Source organism: Carettochelys insculpta, chromosome 25 (assembly GCF_033958435.1).
Source record: "Carettochelys insculpta isolate YL-2023 chromosome 25, ASM3395843v1, whole genome shotgun sequence".
Lineage (NCBI taxonomy): Eukaryota > Metazoa > Chordata > Testudines > Carettochelyidae > Carettochelys > Carettochelys insculpta.
In genome coordinates, this window is record NC_134161.1 from 3,903,522 (window position 1) to 3,917,559 (window position 14,038).

At 45.3% G+C, this 14,038-nt stretch overlaps 1 long non-coding RNA gene across 1 annotated transcript; it reads left to right on the top strand.

The window, feature by feature from the left end:
• The first annotated feature begins 2,214 nt into the window (after nucleotides 1–2,214).
• Nucleotides 2,215–9,422, top strand: LOC142001655 (uncharacterized). Its single transcript, XR_012642542.1, has 2 exons — nucleotides 2,215–2,699; nucleotides 8,964–9,422. It is a non-coding gene; the product is annotated as an uncharacterized LOC142001655 (long non-coding RNA).
• The last annotated feature ends 4,616 nt before the right edge of the window (nucleotides 9,423–14,038 follow it).

A 14,038-nucleotide genomic window follows, 5' to 3' on the forward strand; every position in this document is an offset into this window, starting at 1 on the left:
CCCAATGCTAGAGAACCTTCTGTTTGTCATCTCATGCTTTGATTTCCCCTGTTTTGTGGGTTCTGCCGTGGGGAGGATGTTGTGTCTTATCTTTAGTTATGATTGAGCCGCAATGCAGCCTTGTCTTTCTGAGGCAGGAGCCTGGGAAGTTGCTCCTGTTAGCACTGGATTTTGGAAATAGTCAGGATGTCTGTCTTTGCTGTTTCAGTTTAGATAGGAACAGTAGACATGAAAGGGTTGCGGCCGTGTTTGAAAAATCACTGGTGTTACAGTGGAAAGGAATGTGTAATTTCTTTCTCTGTTCCCCATTAAGCAGCAGATTCTAGAGATTACTTGTGCACCAAGCCCTGCAGGTATATGACTTCATGGAAGAAAGAGATTAAGTCTCCATACAATAAATCCCTGTATTAACTGGGTTCTTTTCTTCCCATGTGTTTTCTGGCTAAAGTTTCCCTGTTCCCCATGCCCTGCTGCAGCTGATAAATCCCTGTCTTTCTGAGAAATGCTTCATCTGATTAAGGAAAAGGTTATCGTCTGTCTGGACAGGCTTGGAGCTGGTATATGGCACTTTTATGAACACTGTACAGTGTGTGGCCAGGTCAGTTATGGAGAGTTATTGTGTGCTGAGTTATTAGAAGCTCCCCTGTGATGACTGTATTGGGCTAACTTATATTGGAATGTTGATTATGTACCTACAATACGCCAATTGGAATCTGTGCAGGAGAGCTTCAGAATGTCTTCCCAAATAAGAGCAGCCAAACACATGTTGGAAAAAGAACAGGAGGATCTTGCCTCCAACAAGTTGTAAACCTTGTTTTGCCAAAGCTGGGAGTTACCACAAGTAAAGGACTAGAAACAGTGGAGAAAGTGACTAGATTCCTGGAAAAGCAGGGGGGGTTAGGGAGGTGTGGCAGGAGCTGAGCGCTATCAGCAAGACAAGCTGACCTGGAGAATAGAGGTTCTGTGAAAGAGTGAATAAGGGTTAATTCTCCAGGGGGCTCTGTGAGGAAGATAACTAACTGGCAGTGTTCCCTCTAATTTTTCTACCCATGTGCAGAATAAATTGTATGTGCACCAAAGCAAAAACATATGTACCCCACCAATGGAAACACATACTGCCAGCTGGGCGTAGCTGTGGCCTTGCTGCAGAGTCAATCACAGTTAGTACCAGGGGGCTGCAACCTGGTCCCAGAGTGGGAATATCATATGATTCCACTCAGTGCTTTTTTCCCCTAGAAAAAAAGGTGCCGGAACTCCAGTCTGCTGATTCCTCAGAGGGGTTAGGGTGTTCAGTTTTAATGAAAATAATTCAAACTAAGTCTTAAACCTTTTTTGGGGGAAAGGGATCTCGTAGAACCATACGTCCCACACTGACATGTAAAACCACCTAAAATATTTAACAGCTGTTTTAAGTTAAAGGGGGGGGGGCAGTGTCAGGGGATTGAACCTCTGCCCCGGAACCTCCCGCTGAGCTGTCTGCGAATCAGCCCAAGTGACCCCCAAGCTAGGGCACCCTCTACTAGCAGCATCCCCCCACTAGCACTTCTGTTCCTCTCCCTGTCTTGGACCCACACCGCTCTCAATCCATTGCCTGCCATGGGGCACCCTCGTACTCTTGCCCTGCCATCATAGGAAAAGGAAGAGTCCCTCCCCAGAGAGGGGAGTGTGCTGGCGGTGGGTCGGCACACAAATCACACTGGAGGCACGTAGGAGCAGCTTGGCTGTGAAAGGTAGGAGAGAGACAAAGCACACCCTTGGATTCCCGCACAAAGATGTTCCTCGGGCTTTACTCGGCCATGAGGAGCTGCACCTGCACAGATCCCTAGTTCAGATGGGGCCTGCTCCAATTGTTTACAACTTTCCTGCGTGGAATTCAGGCCTGGAGCGCTTACAGCTTGTTTAGGACTTTGGATTGAAAGTTGCTACGGAAAGTTAATCTAGACTGTTCTGTGATATAGGAGAGCATAGCAGCCATTAGCTGGGAGTTGAATCTTGCAGCCAGCCAAGCTCACAGAAAGAGGGATCTGCCAAATTTCTAAGCACAACATATCTCCACAGTTACTTCTGTGTTTTCCTAGTTCGGTGTCAGAAGACTCCATCTCACAGAGTTCTAGAGAAGAAATCCCAGAAAGAAAGTTTCTTGAGTTCTGAAACCATGGCCCCTGCAGAAGGGAAAGTGGAGCCATATGGGCCAGCATGCATCCTGGTAAGAACTGGTGGTTTTTACCAGTCCATACTGGGCCAATATTTCAGGGCTGCTGCAGCAGTACTTTAATATCACTACCCTTTTTACTTCACCCTGTTCCTATCAGTTCATATCAGCATGGCCGTTTTGAAGTTTTGTACCAGCGTAGACATAGCCCTACTAGTTTATCACAGAAATCAATATGAAACAGGAGAATAGCTTGGTTACAACCTGAACCTGTTGTTGACGGGATGGAATTGAGGAAGAGGGCTGTCAGCCTTGCACGCAAGTGCATGCTTGACTCCCCTTCCCCCACTGCAAGATTTAACAGAGGAAACTCTGTTGCTGTTCTTCAAAGCCGTCCTAGCTCCAGCACTAGAAAATATAAAACGGACAGCTTCTGAAGATGGAGACAGCTCAAAGACAGGTCCCTACTTATCTTGCCTTGTCTATCTTTAACTTGTTGTGCTGCTGCCTGCCACTGGGAATAGCTGCTCTGGTCTATTCTCTCAGAGTAAGTTTGTTATTTATTTTACTCTTTGTTTGTTTGTGTGGTTGGGGGGTTTTGGGAGCACAGTTTAGAACTCTGATTTACAAAAATGAACTGACAATGTCTGTTACGGAGAGCATTGGAGAAGCTAGCTCTAATTTTGAATTTAAAGGTGTTGAAACATTTGGATTTGATTCCCAGACGTTGTAGGGAATCATGCAATTTTCCTTCAGCAGTTTTCTAGGGCTACTTGGTGCAAGGACAGGAATTGTTGCTTCCAAACATTTCTCTTGTCTGTGTGCGTAGGTGAAGGGATAGGCTTGTACATACTGGAACGTGAGCTGTTTGCATGCCTGGTACGTGCAGACATGCAGCACAGACTTCTGTGTCCACTGCTTTGACCGTTGGCTTAAGAATGTGCATTTTGCCTCTTTGGGACAGTAGCAAATGCCCTGCGCCCTAGAGCAATCAGATTTATTTTATTGAGATTAAGGTTTATTGTGACCTATGCATACTTAATCTTCTCTTCTGTGGATTGTCTGCACACAGCTAACCCTGTATAGGTAGATTCACAGTCAGGGATGTGCTATGATAGTTCTGGGCATAAACAGAAGCTATCAGTTCCCGACAGCACGCTTCTTTCACTAGGAATTGCTTTTTGACAACTATGCGAAAAATTAGTTCTCTTTTTCCCAGCTCCCAAAGATTTTGAATGCTATAGGCAAATCAGTCAGTGAGCCGATGTGCAGAGTAGGCAAATGCCTCTCCCTAAAACCGTTGTCTTTTAAGGTTGGTTTTTAATTTTATTGAGCTACCCAGCTGAGGTGTATTTTCTTCTGAGCAATAACCAAGTGGTGTCCTGAAGCTGTCATTGCCCTAAGAGATTCACTGATAGATGAAGTAAATATGCCGGGATGACAGTGTTACCACCACAGATCCCCCGGAAGAGGAGGCTGGCTCCACTTTAATTAACCATGTACATGCTTTGAGCAAAGAAGTGTGTGTGGCTGGGCTTCAGTGGCAACGTGTCCAGTCTCTGACAGGGACTGTGCAAGTAGAGAGAGGGCAGGTGAAAGTTGCATGGTCAGATCTGTTGCTTCTCCCTAGAAATCATTGCTTAATATGTCATTAGCCTCTCCCATCTGGCTAAGGAGTAATAATCCCTCATCCAAGTGAGGCCCTCCCGTACACCAGAACATGATGCAGATGGCTGTGGAATTTGAGGAAGGAATGAGAGGAGGGGAAGAGGATTAAAGGCATTTGAAAGGTTAGAAGTCAGAGAGCCTATGAGGTGAGATTCCCAATCACCTTCATTTTCTGCTCTTAACCCAGGGCTTCTGCTTGTTGTTATCTACTGCTGTTATAACTGTGCTGAGGATAATTTATTTAGTTGTGATCTCACATTCTTTCCCAAGGAATAAGAGCCCTTCCTTGGCATTTAATCTCTGGTTATTTACCTATGAGAATCAGTCTTTCTGTATGCCTGGGTTTGCTTCTTTATGGGTGGTTAGGGTTTTCTGAATGGAGAGAATACTCTCCTTATTTAATTCCAGTGATGGAAACAAAAGTTCCTTTTGCAGGTGTTGACTTGAAAGGAAGGAATAGCTCATGAAACTGGCAGTGACTCCATAGCACCTATTCTCTTGTATCAAGCTGTTATGTTCATGGTCTCTAACAGCCAAATTTTCACATGTATTCAAGCACCTACAGATACAGATAATTGCCTAGTGTGATTTTTTCAGAAGCAACTAGAGACTTTATTCCCATTGAAACCCTCCATAATATTTAAAATCTGCCCTCAGTCCCTACAGAGGGAAAAGATATCTGACACTAAGGTTATCTTTAGGCTAGCAGAAAGAGACAGAACAAGGTCCTGTTTCTGGAAGCTGCTATCGTTAGACATATTCGAATAGGAAATGAAACTCAGTGGTTTTGCGGGGGGGGAATTAAATTTTTGAACGACGTCCTGAAGGAAGTGGTAAATCCACTGTCTTTGCAAAGTTATTCCGTTACTTCCCAAGAGTCATGCTCTAGTTCTGCCACAGGTTATTCATCTCAATGGTGTTTGTTTGTTTGTGTAATGAAAAGAGCAGTTTCCTCCCGAGCAGGAATGACTGGGTGAAATTCTTTGGCCTTTGTTACACTATAATATCAGAGTGGCCTTAAAAAGCCAGAAATCTGAATTCTTTAGAAAACGTGTGGATCATATTCCCAATACTGCCACCACAACTTACTCACAAAACTATCCACCCAATAACTTCAACCAGGGAAACAAGAGCCCGTCAGTTTGCAGGCCACTCACAAAGAGGAGGCATAACATTGGTGAAATAAGTCATATTACAATGGCATGCCCCCAGTTCTGTCTATGCACATTTGTTCTGTGGAGTCAAGGGCATTAAGCCCCAATTCTGCATGTGCTACAAATGAACTTTAAAATACGATTACCAAGGGAGACAGATGAGCTGGAGTTCATTTGCAAATCCTGTGCAATCAATTTTGGACTGAGTAAAGACCTTAACTGGTTCACAGACTACAAAGGCAATTCCCCTTCTCTGGATAGTTACATTTCCACAACAAATGCTACGAATAAAACACATCCACACTAACTTAGACTCATTAACACTGGTCAGACACTTGACAAGTCCTTCTTTAAAAACAGTAAGAAGTCCTGTGGCCCCTAAAAGACTAAGAGATATTTTGGAGCATAAACTTTTGTGGGCAAAGACCTTCTTCATCAGATGCACGAGTGGGGGTTCCATTGGAGGGTCTAAACAGATAGGCTCATGAAAAGGAGGGAGTTCCAATCAAGAGGAGGGCCAGAATTGACAAGGTCAGTTCAGTCACAGCAGATCAGCGGCTAATGTGAAGTTGTGAACATCAAAAGAGGAGAAACCAGGTCCGTTCAGTCGAGGAGGATGTGGCCCATTGTCAGTAGCTAATGTGGCATTGTGAGCATCAAGAAAGGAGAAACTAGGTCAGTTCAGCAAGGGAAGATGTGGGCAATTAGCAGCAGCTAATGTGGCATTGTGAACATCAAGAGAGGAGAGGAGAAAAAGCAGTTTCTCCTCTCTCAGGCTGCGTCTGGACTAGCAAGTTCTTTTGAAAGATGTTTATAAAGAAGGGGGCTCTTTCAAAAGACCCCATGGAGCGTCTACATGCAAAAAGCATTCTTTTGAAAGAAAATCAAAAGAATGTGGTGCTCCTCTCGAAATCACTCTTCCTTTCCAGTTTCAGGAAGTGTCCCCTTTCGAAAGCTTCTTTCAAAAGAAAAAAGTGTGTAGACGCCCTGCAGGGCCCTTCTTTCAAAAGAACAGTCTTCATTTTCGATGCCTGGCCCATCTTTCAAAAGAGCAGGGGCTGTGCAGATGCTCTTTCGGAACAGCTGATCGCTCTTTTGATCCCCTTTTTGTGTGTGGACGCACTCTTTCAAAAGAAGCTCTTTTGGAAGAGATCTTCCAGAAGAGCTTCTTTCAAAAGATCTCTGTAGTGTAGATGTAGCCTTAATGTTCACACCTCCGCATCAGCTACTGATAATCTTCCCTGACTGAACTGACCTTGTCAACTCTGGCCCTCCTCTTGACTGGGACTCCCTCCTTTTCACGAGCCCATGTAGTTAGCCCCTCCTCTGGAACTCCACTCAGGCATCTGACAAAGCAGGTCCTTGCCCATGAAAGCTTATGCTCCAAAATATCATAGTCTATAAGGTACCACAGGACTTCTTGTTGTTTTTGAAAATACAGACAAACTTGGCTACCTCTCTGATAGAAGTCCTCCTTTTATTGTTCTTATGTATATACTCCTGCCTATCTAACTCCCACTCTTCACTCATCTGATGAAGTGGGCTTTACCGAGGAAAGTTTATGCCCTGATAAATCTGTTATCCTGTAAGGTGCCACAGAACCTTGCTTATGAATATGAGTAGTTCCACAAATGGGTTTAATCAGGTGTGTGTATGCATTAAGTCACTGTAGGATCAGGGTTTTAGACTTGAGGCCTGTCAAATTTACATATAAAAAATCCTTATTAAAACCCCCAGAGTCTCTTAACCTTTTCTTTTATTGTGGTGATGTAATGATTGCATTTCTGCTTTGTAATATCCTACTCTCCCTTCCTCCGCCAGTGGCAACCTCCATAGTGTGTGATTCAGCAAACGGGGTATGACAGGAACAGCCTGAATAGAGTTGGTTAAAAATAAAGGAGTCTCCCAAAAATCACAGAAATTTTGGTGAGAGGTTGTTAATGTTCTCCACCAATTCTTTGACCAGCTCTAATCCTGCATGTGACTGACCTCCTCTGGAAATTGAATCCCCTTTCCTCTGGCGCATCCTGCTTCCTCGTATGATGGTTCGATGGCTGGGGCGCTCGCCCCGATAGCGGAAACTTGGTTTCAACCCTGCTGCACCACTGACTCCCTATGACTTAGTTCCCCTGCTGTAAAATGGCAATAGCTACCGTTCTGTGTCACAGGGTGCTGAGGGGATAAATTCACTTGAAATTGTGAGGTGCTCACCGTTGTGACAGGGACAGATTGGTGCCTAGGGTAGCTGCATTCCAACAGCATTTGCTGATCCTTCCCGGTAGTGTTCCCTTTAATTTTTCTTCCATCAGTGGGTGGAATAATTTTTCTTGTGTTCACTAAAGCAAGTGCTGATGTACACCACTTATAGAAGCACACACTACCAGCTGTTGGTGTCTGTGGGCAGTCTGCTAATCAGCTAGGCAGTGCTTGAATCTCTCCTGTGTGACCACCCAAGAGCTCAGTTGACAGGGAACTCCACTTCCTGGCATGCTGGAAGGCCCATCCCTTTCAATGGCGATCATCTAAAGCAGTGGTTCTTAACCTGGGGTGCATGCACCCCCTGGGGGGGTGTGAGGCCCTTTGTGGGGGTGCAAGATATGCCAGATTTTTTAGAAGGTAAATCATTGAAAATGCAAATTTAGCACAGGCATATAAGTACAACTACTTTGTTTCATCAAACCTGTGTGTTTATTAACATTATACATTTTTAACGATTACTGTAATATACAAACAAAAATATTTTCAGGTTTTTAACCCTATTATTTGTGGTGAGTAGTAATGTAAAACTACTTACATCTATTTAATATTCATTTAAAAGTGTATATGTCCCCTCATCGCCTTTTGATTTTTGCTAAGAGGTGCGAGAACATATTTTGAGAACCAAAGGGATGCAGGCTGCAGTAAAGGTTAAGAACCACTGATCTAAAGGCTGAAATAGCTGATGGTAAGATTTCTGTGGGGTGGAGGAGTGCAATGAGGAAGGAAAGATCCTGGCGTCATCACAGATAGTTTGTTGAAAACATCTGCTTCATGTGTAGCGGTGGTCAAAAAAAGCTAATATTTGGAACCATAAGGATAGGGATAGATAAAAAGACAGAAAATATCATAATGCCACTTTTTACATTAATGGTGCGCCCACCTCTGGAATACTGCGTGCAGTTCTGGTTGTCTCATCTCAGAAGAAGATACATTAGAATTATTGATATGAAACAGCTTCCATCTGATGAGAGGTTAAAAAGACTGGGGCTTCTAAACTTAGAAAAGAGACACCTAAGAGGGGACCTAATAGAAGTCTTTAAAATCATGAAGGATGTGGAAAAAGTGAATAGCCACGTTGCATTTACCCTTTCACACAATGAAATTCGTGGGCAGCAAGTTTAAAAAAGTAAGTAGTACTTCCTCACACTGTACACAATTAACCAATGAAACTAGTTGGCCAGGGATATTGTAAGAAGCCAAGAATAGAGCTGAGTTCTAAAAGAACAGGGTAAGTTTCTGGAGGATTAGTCCACCAATGGCTAGTAGCCAAGATGGTCAGGGAAGCGACTCTGCGTTCTGGACATTGCAAAAGCTCCAGTTGCCAGAAGCTGGGAATAGACACCAGGTCAATGGATTGATCAGTAATCACCCTGTTGTGTTCATTCCCTGTAAAGCATCTGGCACTGGATGCTGGACAGACAGGATACTGATCTGTGGACCTCTGCGCTCATGGACTTAAGCTATGTTGGTCATGTGACTGTTAATAAATGACCAATGCTAGGTGAGAGGCAGACATGCAGCCAGGGCTGATGAGAGACCTTTACCCCACACTCATCCCCCATTAGCAGTCCTGGATGGAACTGCTGTTTGTGTGTTTCTTTGTCATGCCTGTGGCCTTGTGCATGTCAGTGGCACCTGGAGCTTTGGGTGGGTGCCTTTTGGGGTGGAGATTTTATGAGCCCGGAATCTAAATAACGGTTTTGATGGGGCGCGCTCTGCTTCCCTTCCAGGCCGAGAATGCCTCTGGGACAGGTGACATGGAACGTGCATCCCAAGCTTCCCGCACCGCCCGCACACTGAACATTGCCGGGATCGCCATAGGAGTCATTTTTATCATCATTGTAATTGTCATAATGGCAGTGCAGTATAGTGCTAAGTGATACACACCAGAGTCAGCTTCTAACTCTCACCAGTGCTGGGCCATAGCCATGTATCCAGATCCAGTGTGAGACTTCCTCCCTACATGAAGAGCTAGCTGGGCACAAAGAGCCACAGATGGAAGTCCACAGCACCACTGAGACTGCTGCCCCAAAGCTGCGTCATATACAGGCCGCATCCAGTCCTTTCCGAGGCATTTCTCCACGATTAATCGCTTTGCGCTTTTGTATTCAGATTAACCTGTTTTTTTTTTCTCTACCGGCTATGCAAATCTGTTGTAACAAGATGCAATAAAAAGAACTTGTATACAAGTGTCTCCCTACGAGTTGGTATTAATGGACAGGCTCAAAGAGACAAAGATGTTAATGTGACCATGTAACAGAAAATGGAGTTAAACAGCGTTTGGGGTTTGGTGTGCAGAGATCTCAGTGTGTTTAGTACCATGTCAAACACACCACTGAAGAGGCTTTTAAATTTTTAGGAAAGATTCAGTAACAAGTGTCACGAAATATCCCCATCCTTTGTGACTCAGCTGACCTTGTCAATTCTGGTCCTCCTCTTGATTGGGACCTCCCCCCTTTTCGTGAGCTTATATATTTAGACCGTCCTCTGGAAGCCCCACTCATGCATCTGGCAAAGCGGGTCTTTGCCCATGAAAGCTTATGCTCCAAAATACCTGTTAGTCTATAAGGTGTCATAGGATGTCTGGTTGTTTTGGAAGATACAGACTAACTCGTCAACCTCTCTGATACAATCAAAACACAGATACGGTATCGTATCCCACAATGCACTCCACATATTAAATGGGGGGATCTGTCCAACGTTTTGAGATTGCGTATTGTTTGCTGTTGAGATGTGAGTTGTTCATTGTTGGGCTTTTAGATGTTCACTGTTCATCAAAAATAATCAGGAGGGTTTTATTTACTTTGCTGTTTTTGTGTCTGGAGCCACTAAAGAAGTCCTTTAAGAGCCACAGGTTGCAGACCCCTGCCTTAGACTGAAGGGAAATGTGCAAAATTACCTGGTGATCCTTAAGTGAATGGCCACGCTCGGGCATGGGCACTTGAACAACGCGGTGATGTACATGCGGTGGAGGCAGGGTCCAGAGACCCTTTTAAATTGTGATAGGGAAATGTGCCTTAGCACAAAAGGCTAAACCACAAACTCCAGACCAAGAACTGAGGAACCAAGTGAATTGGGAAAGTCTAACCCAGTTAGCAATGGAATTTACTGAAGTGCTTGCAGACTGCACTGTCTGCAGCCAGCCCTCCCCCACCCTCCGGTCTAAAATTGACAAACAGGAAAACCCTATACAGAAAAGAGCCATGGCCTCTGACCTAGCAGCCCAGAGGTGCCAGCTGCATACCTTAAAAGGGAAAAAGGAGTATGGGATGTATGGTTGGGTAAAATGGGGAGGGGGCTGAGAGGGGCTGCAGGCAAAGAGAAGCAGAAGCAACCAGGATGTGATGTGTCAGGCCTCGGGAGGAGCCAGCAAACAGCAGATCATAAAAGGGGGCAACAAAGTAAGGAGGAGGAGGAACTCCCGAATCCTGGAGAGACCGGATGCTGTCTGCGACAAGGACTGATCACCCTTCACCACTCCTCCCACCTGCTCATGAGTTAAATAGAGTAGTGTGTGAAAACCTATTGGTACCACAATGAAATTTGTAACGGTATAGCTTAGATACCCAGATGCAGTGTTTTTTTGTTTTGTTCCTGTACCTGCTCAGCTACGTAAGTAAAAGTTAGCAGTTGCACATTATCTCTGGCTTTTCTTTTCATACCCTGCCATAGCTATGTGTATTGCTGTGTGTTTGTCTTTAGTTTTATGAGTCTGTAAGGGTCACGTGTAAGGCTGAGGCAAAGACACCCCAGGATCCCTGAGAGGGCTTTGACCCAATGACCAGGAAGTTCTGAAAGCAAGCTGCCTCAGCTGGGAAGCGCGGTCTACTGAACCTTTGTGTTCTACAGAACAGAGAGTTGTTTGTGTGTGTACCTCACTTTCTCCTATTAATCCTTAAGTCCTATCCCCTGAAACTCGAAACTCACACTTTTTGGGGATAGATAACAGCTCTTAGAAATTGGGATAGATAACAGCCAATGAGTTCCACCAACCCGCGGGCTATTTTAGAGAACTACTGGGAGTTAGAAAAACCCCAGGCAGAGTTTCTTTTCCTCTTGGGTGTAATCCTATTCCTCCTATTAGTAGTGTGGTGTAAGCCACAGCTATAACTATATCAGTTTCATAATAAATAGTACAATCACTCTCAGGGGAGCAGGCCATCACTGAGAAGCAGCCCTCCCTTTTCCCCAGTTCAACACTTCACCCACCTCTCACCTCCACCCTTATTTAGGACTTGGAGCACAGCATATTTGCTCCTCAGGAAAAAGCAGAGGGATAGCAAAGAGAGAGTTTGGAAAGAAAAAAGGAGGAGGAGGGGAAGGAAAGAGCACATGGGACTATTTGTGTATTTGTGAAGATGCTAGTTTCTCATACCAGTGATGCTCATGGGTTAGTTAGATTTGATGGGCATGGTGGTGTCATCTGGAGTCTCTCTCTTTGTCAGGACATCTCTCTGGATAAGGACAAAGGGCACAATGGAGTCAGGCTGGGTCCCAGGAGACCCTGGGAGAGATAGCCAGGGCCGCTCCTAGTCAATTGGCAGCCCTGGGCAGGGGCCTCCCAGGAGCAGAGCTCCCGCCCAGGAGTGTGGGTGGTGTGGCAGGGGCTGGTCCGGGACCGGGGAAGCCGCCTGGGAGTGCGGGCAGTGTGGCAGCAGCTGGTCCAGAGCTGGGAGGGCGGGCAGTGCAGGGCTTTTGGCGGCCCCTTGAAAGCAGCAGCCCTGGGCGACTGCCTGGCTTGCCCACCTCTAGGAGCAGCTCTGTTTCAATGTTTGCTTTGTAATGCTTTTACTGTAAGAATAACTGTGCATGTTTAGAAAGAGTGGTAATTTGTAATTGGGGGAGGCTACATAATCACCAGGCTCTGAAAAGGAAACTAAGCAGGCCTCCTTAGTTTGATGGTCATTTGCTGGAAATAACGCCATGAAATCAGGGAAATGTTCAGCCTAGACATACCAGAGTCAGGAGGAGACAGAGACAGGTCAGGAAGAGCAACAGCAGGGGTTGGGCGTATGTGGAAACCCCACATCTTTTCAGAAAGGTAAAAATGAAATAAAGACACTACCATTTTTTCACCATCAACTTGATGCAGCTACATCATTATTCCAACTCTTCTTGCACGGCAGCCTGTGAGAGAAGCCCAGGGCAACGAAAAAAAAAAAAGATCAGGTTAAAGTGCTCGCACAGAGTGGAATATTGCAGCAGATAGTCCAGCTGCCTGTACAAAGCATGGCTATGCCTGGCCATCATGATATCTGCCAAGAGACAGGCAGAAACATTTGCCGTATGTTTATAGCTTCCAAAGTTCAGAGTCAGTGACAGGATGGTGGGCTTTTTCCATTCAGAATCCTTACTTTCAATCAATATGCAAGGATGCTTATTGTCTCACTGAGAGACTCCTTCTCCTTGGTCTCATTTTTATACAGTGGAAGAATAGCACCTAGGATCCCTCGGTAAAACTCTTCCTGCTGTTGTCCATGGTTGGATGCGCTGTTATCAACCAGAGCCCTCGTAATCTCTGGCAAGCTTATTAGCACGCATCTTTTAGGGGTTTCGGTATGTTTGTTCTGCAATGCTTTTACTGTAAGATGAAATGCGCGTGTTTTTAAGAGCAATGTGCTAATCGGTGTCAAGTCTGCAGCCTCAGTTCCGTTTTCTGTTCAGCACTTCTCAGAACCTTTCACTCCACAACATATTTTTTTCCGAGGGTGGAAAATCCCTGTGTTCTGTTGGGGCCCCTTTTCTGTGGTAAACATTCGGATGGAGACATCGTGTCCCTGTTGCAATCACTCTTCCTATGCGCCAGGAAGTGTGTGGAAGCCTTTTCTTCCTGAGAGCAAATTTCAGTAATCAGAAACTAGGGCCCCTACTCTGTGTGGCAAAGTCCCGACTTAGGTAAAAATATTGTACAGCAAAGGCTCCCACTTCCTGTTACTTGGTCATGATTTTCAGGCCAATGAAACTTCTTCCACTGTTACTGTAGTTCACGAGTGCTAGTGTGCACGTCTGCGGGGGGCTGACCCCTCCCCCTGCACTCTCTGGAAAGGGCATTTTCACAGGCATGAAAGACGTGTAATATTTTTACTGACCCCGGGAACCATTTTGGGCTGCTCCTTGCCCTTGCAGGCCTGATTAACCTCATGAAAAAGCCTCCTTGTCGGCAAGTATCTGGCTCTGGGGATTAGGAGTGGACCAAGGAGTCCTTCCCTAGTATGCCTCTGTCTGCCTCAGCTCTGTAGTAACCACATGCTGCTGTGTGGGGGGCCCCCTCTGTGAAGTCGTTTGATGGGTGTCAGTCCAGTTAAAACAAGCAAATGTTCAAAGCCCATGGCCTCCTTGGCTGGGTGCCCTAGCACAGATTGTTTCTCAGTACTTAGGCAGGAAGGAGAGGATTATATGCATTGGGAAAACTTGTCTTGTGGCTCACCGTGTATCTTTTCCACAGGTGAGAGAACGTCAGTAGACCCTCCAGGGCTGCCTATCTGGCTTATCTCTCCAGCACTAATGCTTCTTTGCCCGGTACCTGACCTGCCTAGCAACAGTCCTGCACAGATGGAGAAAGGGAGGCCCAGTCTCTCTTTTGAATACAGCTGAATAGTAACAAAGAGCAAGCCGTGCTAGTCTATATACTATGAAAACAGAAGAGCAGTCCAGTAGTACTTTAAAGGCTAACAAAATAATTTATTGGATGATGAGCTTTCGTGGGACAGACCCACTTCTTCAGATCATAGCCAGACCAGAATAGACTCAATGTTTAAGGCACAGAGAACCAAAAACAGTAATGAAGTGGTTGATTACTGTTTTT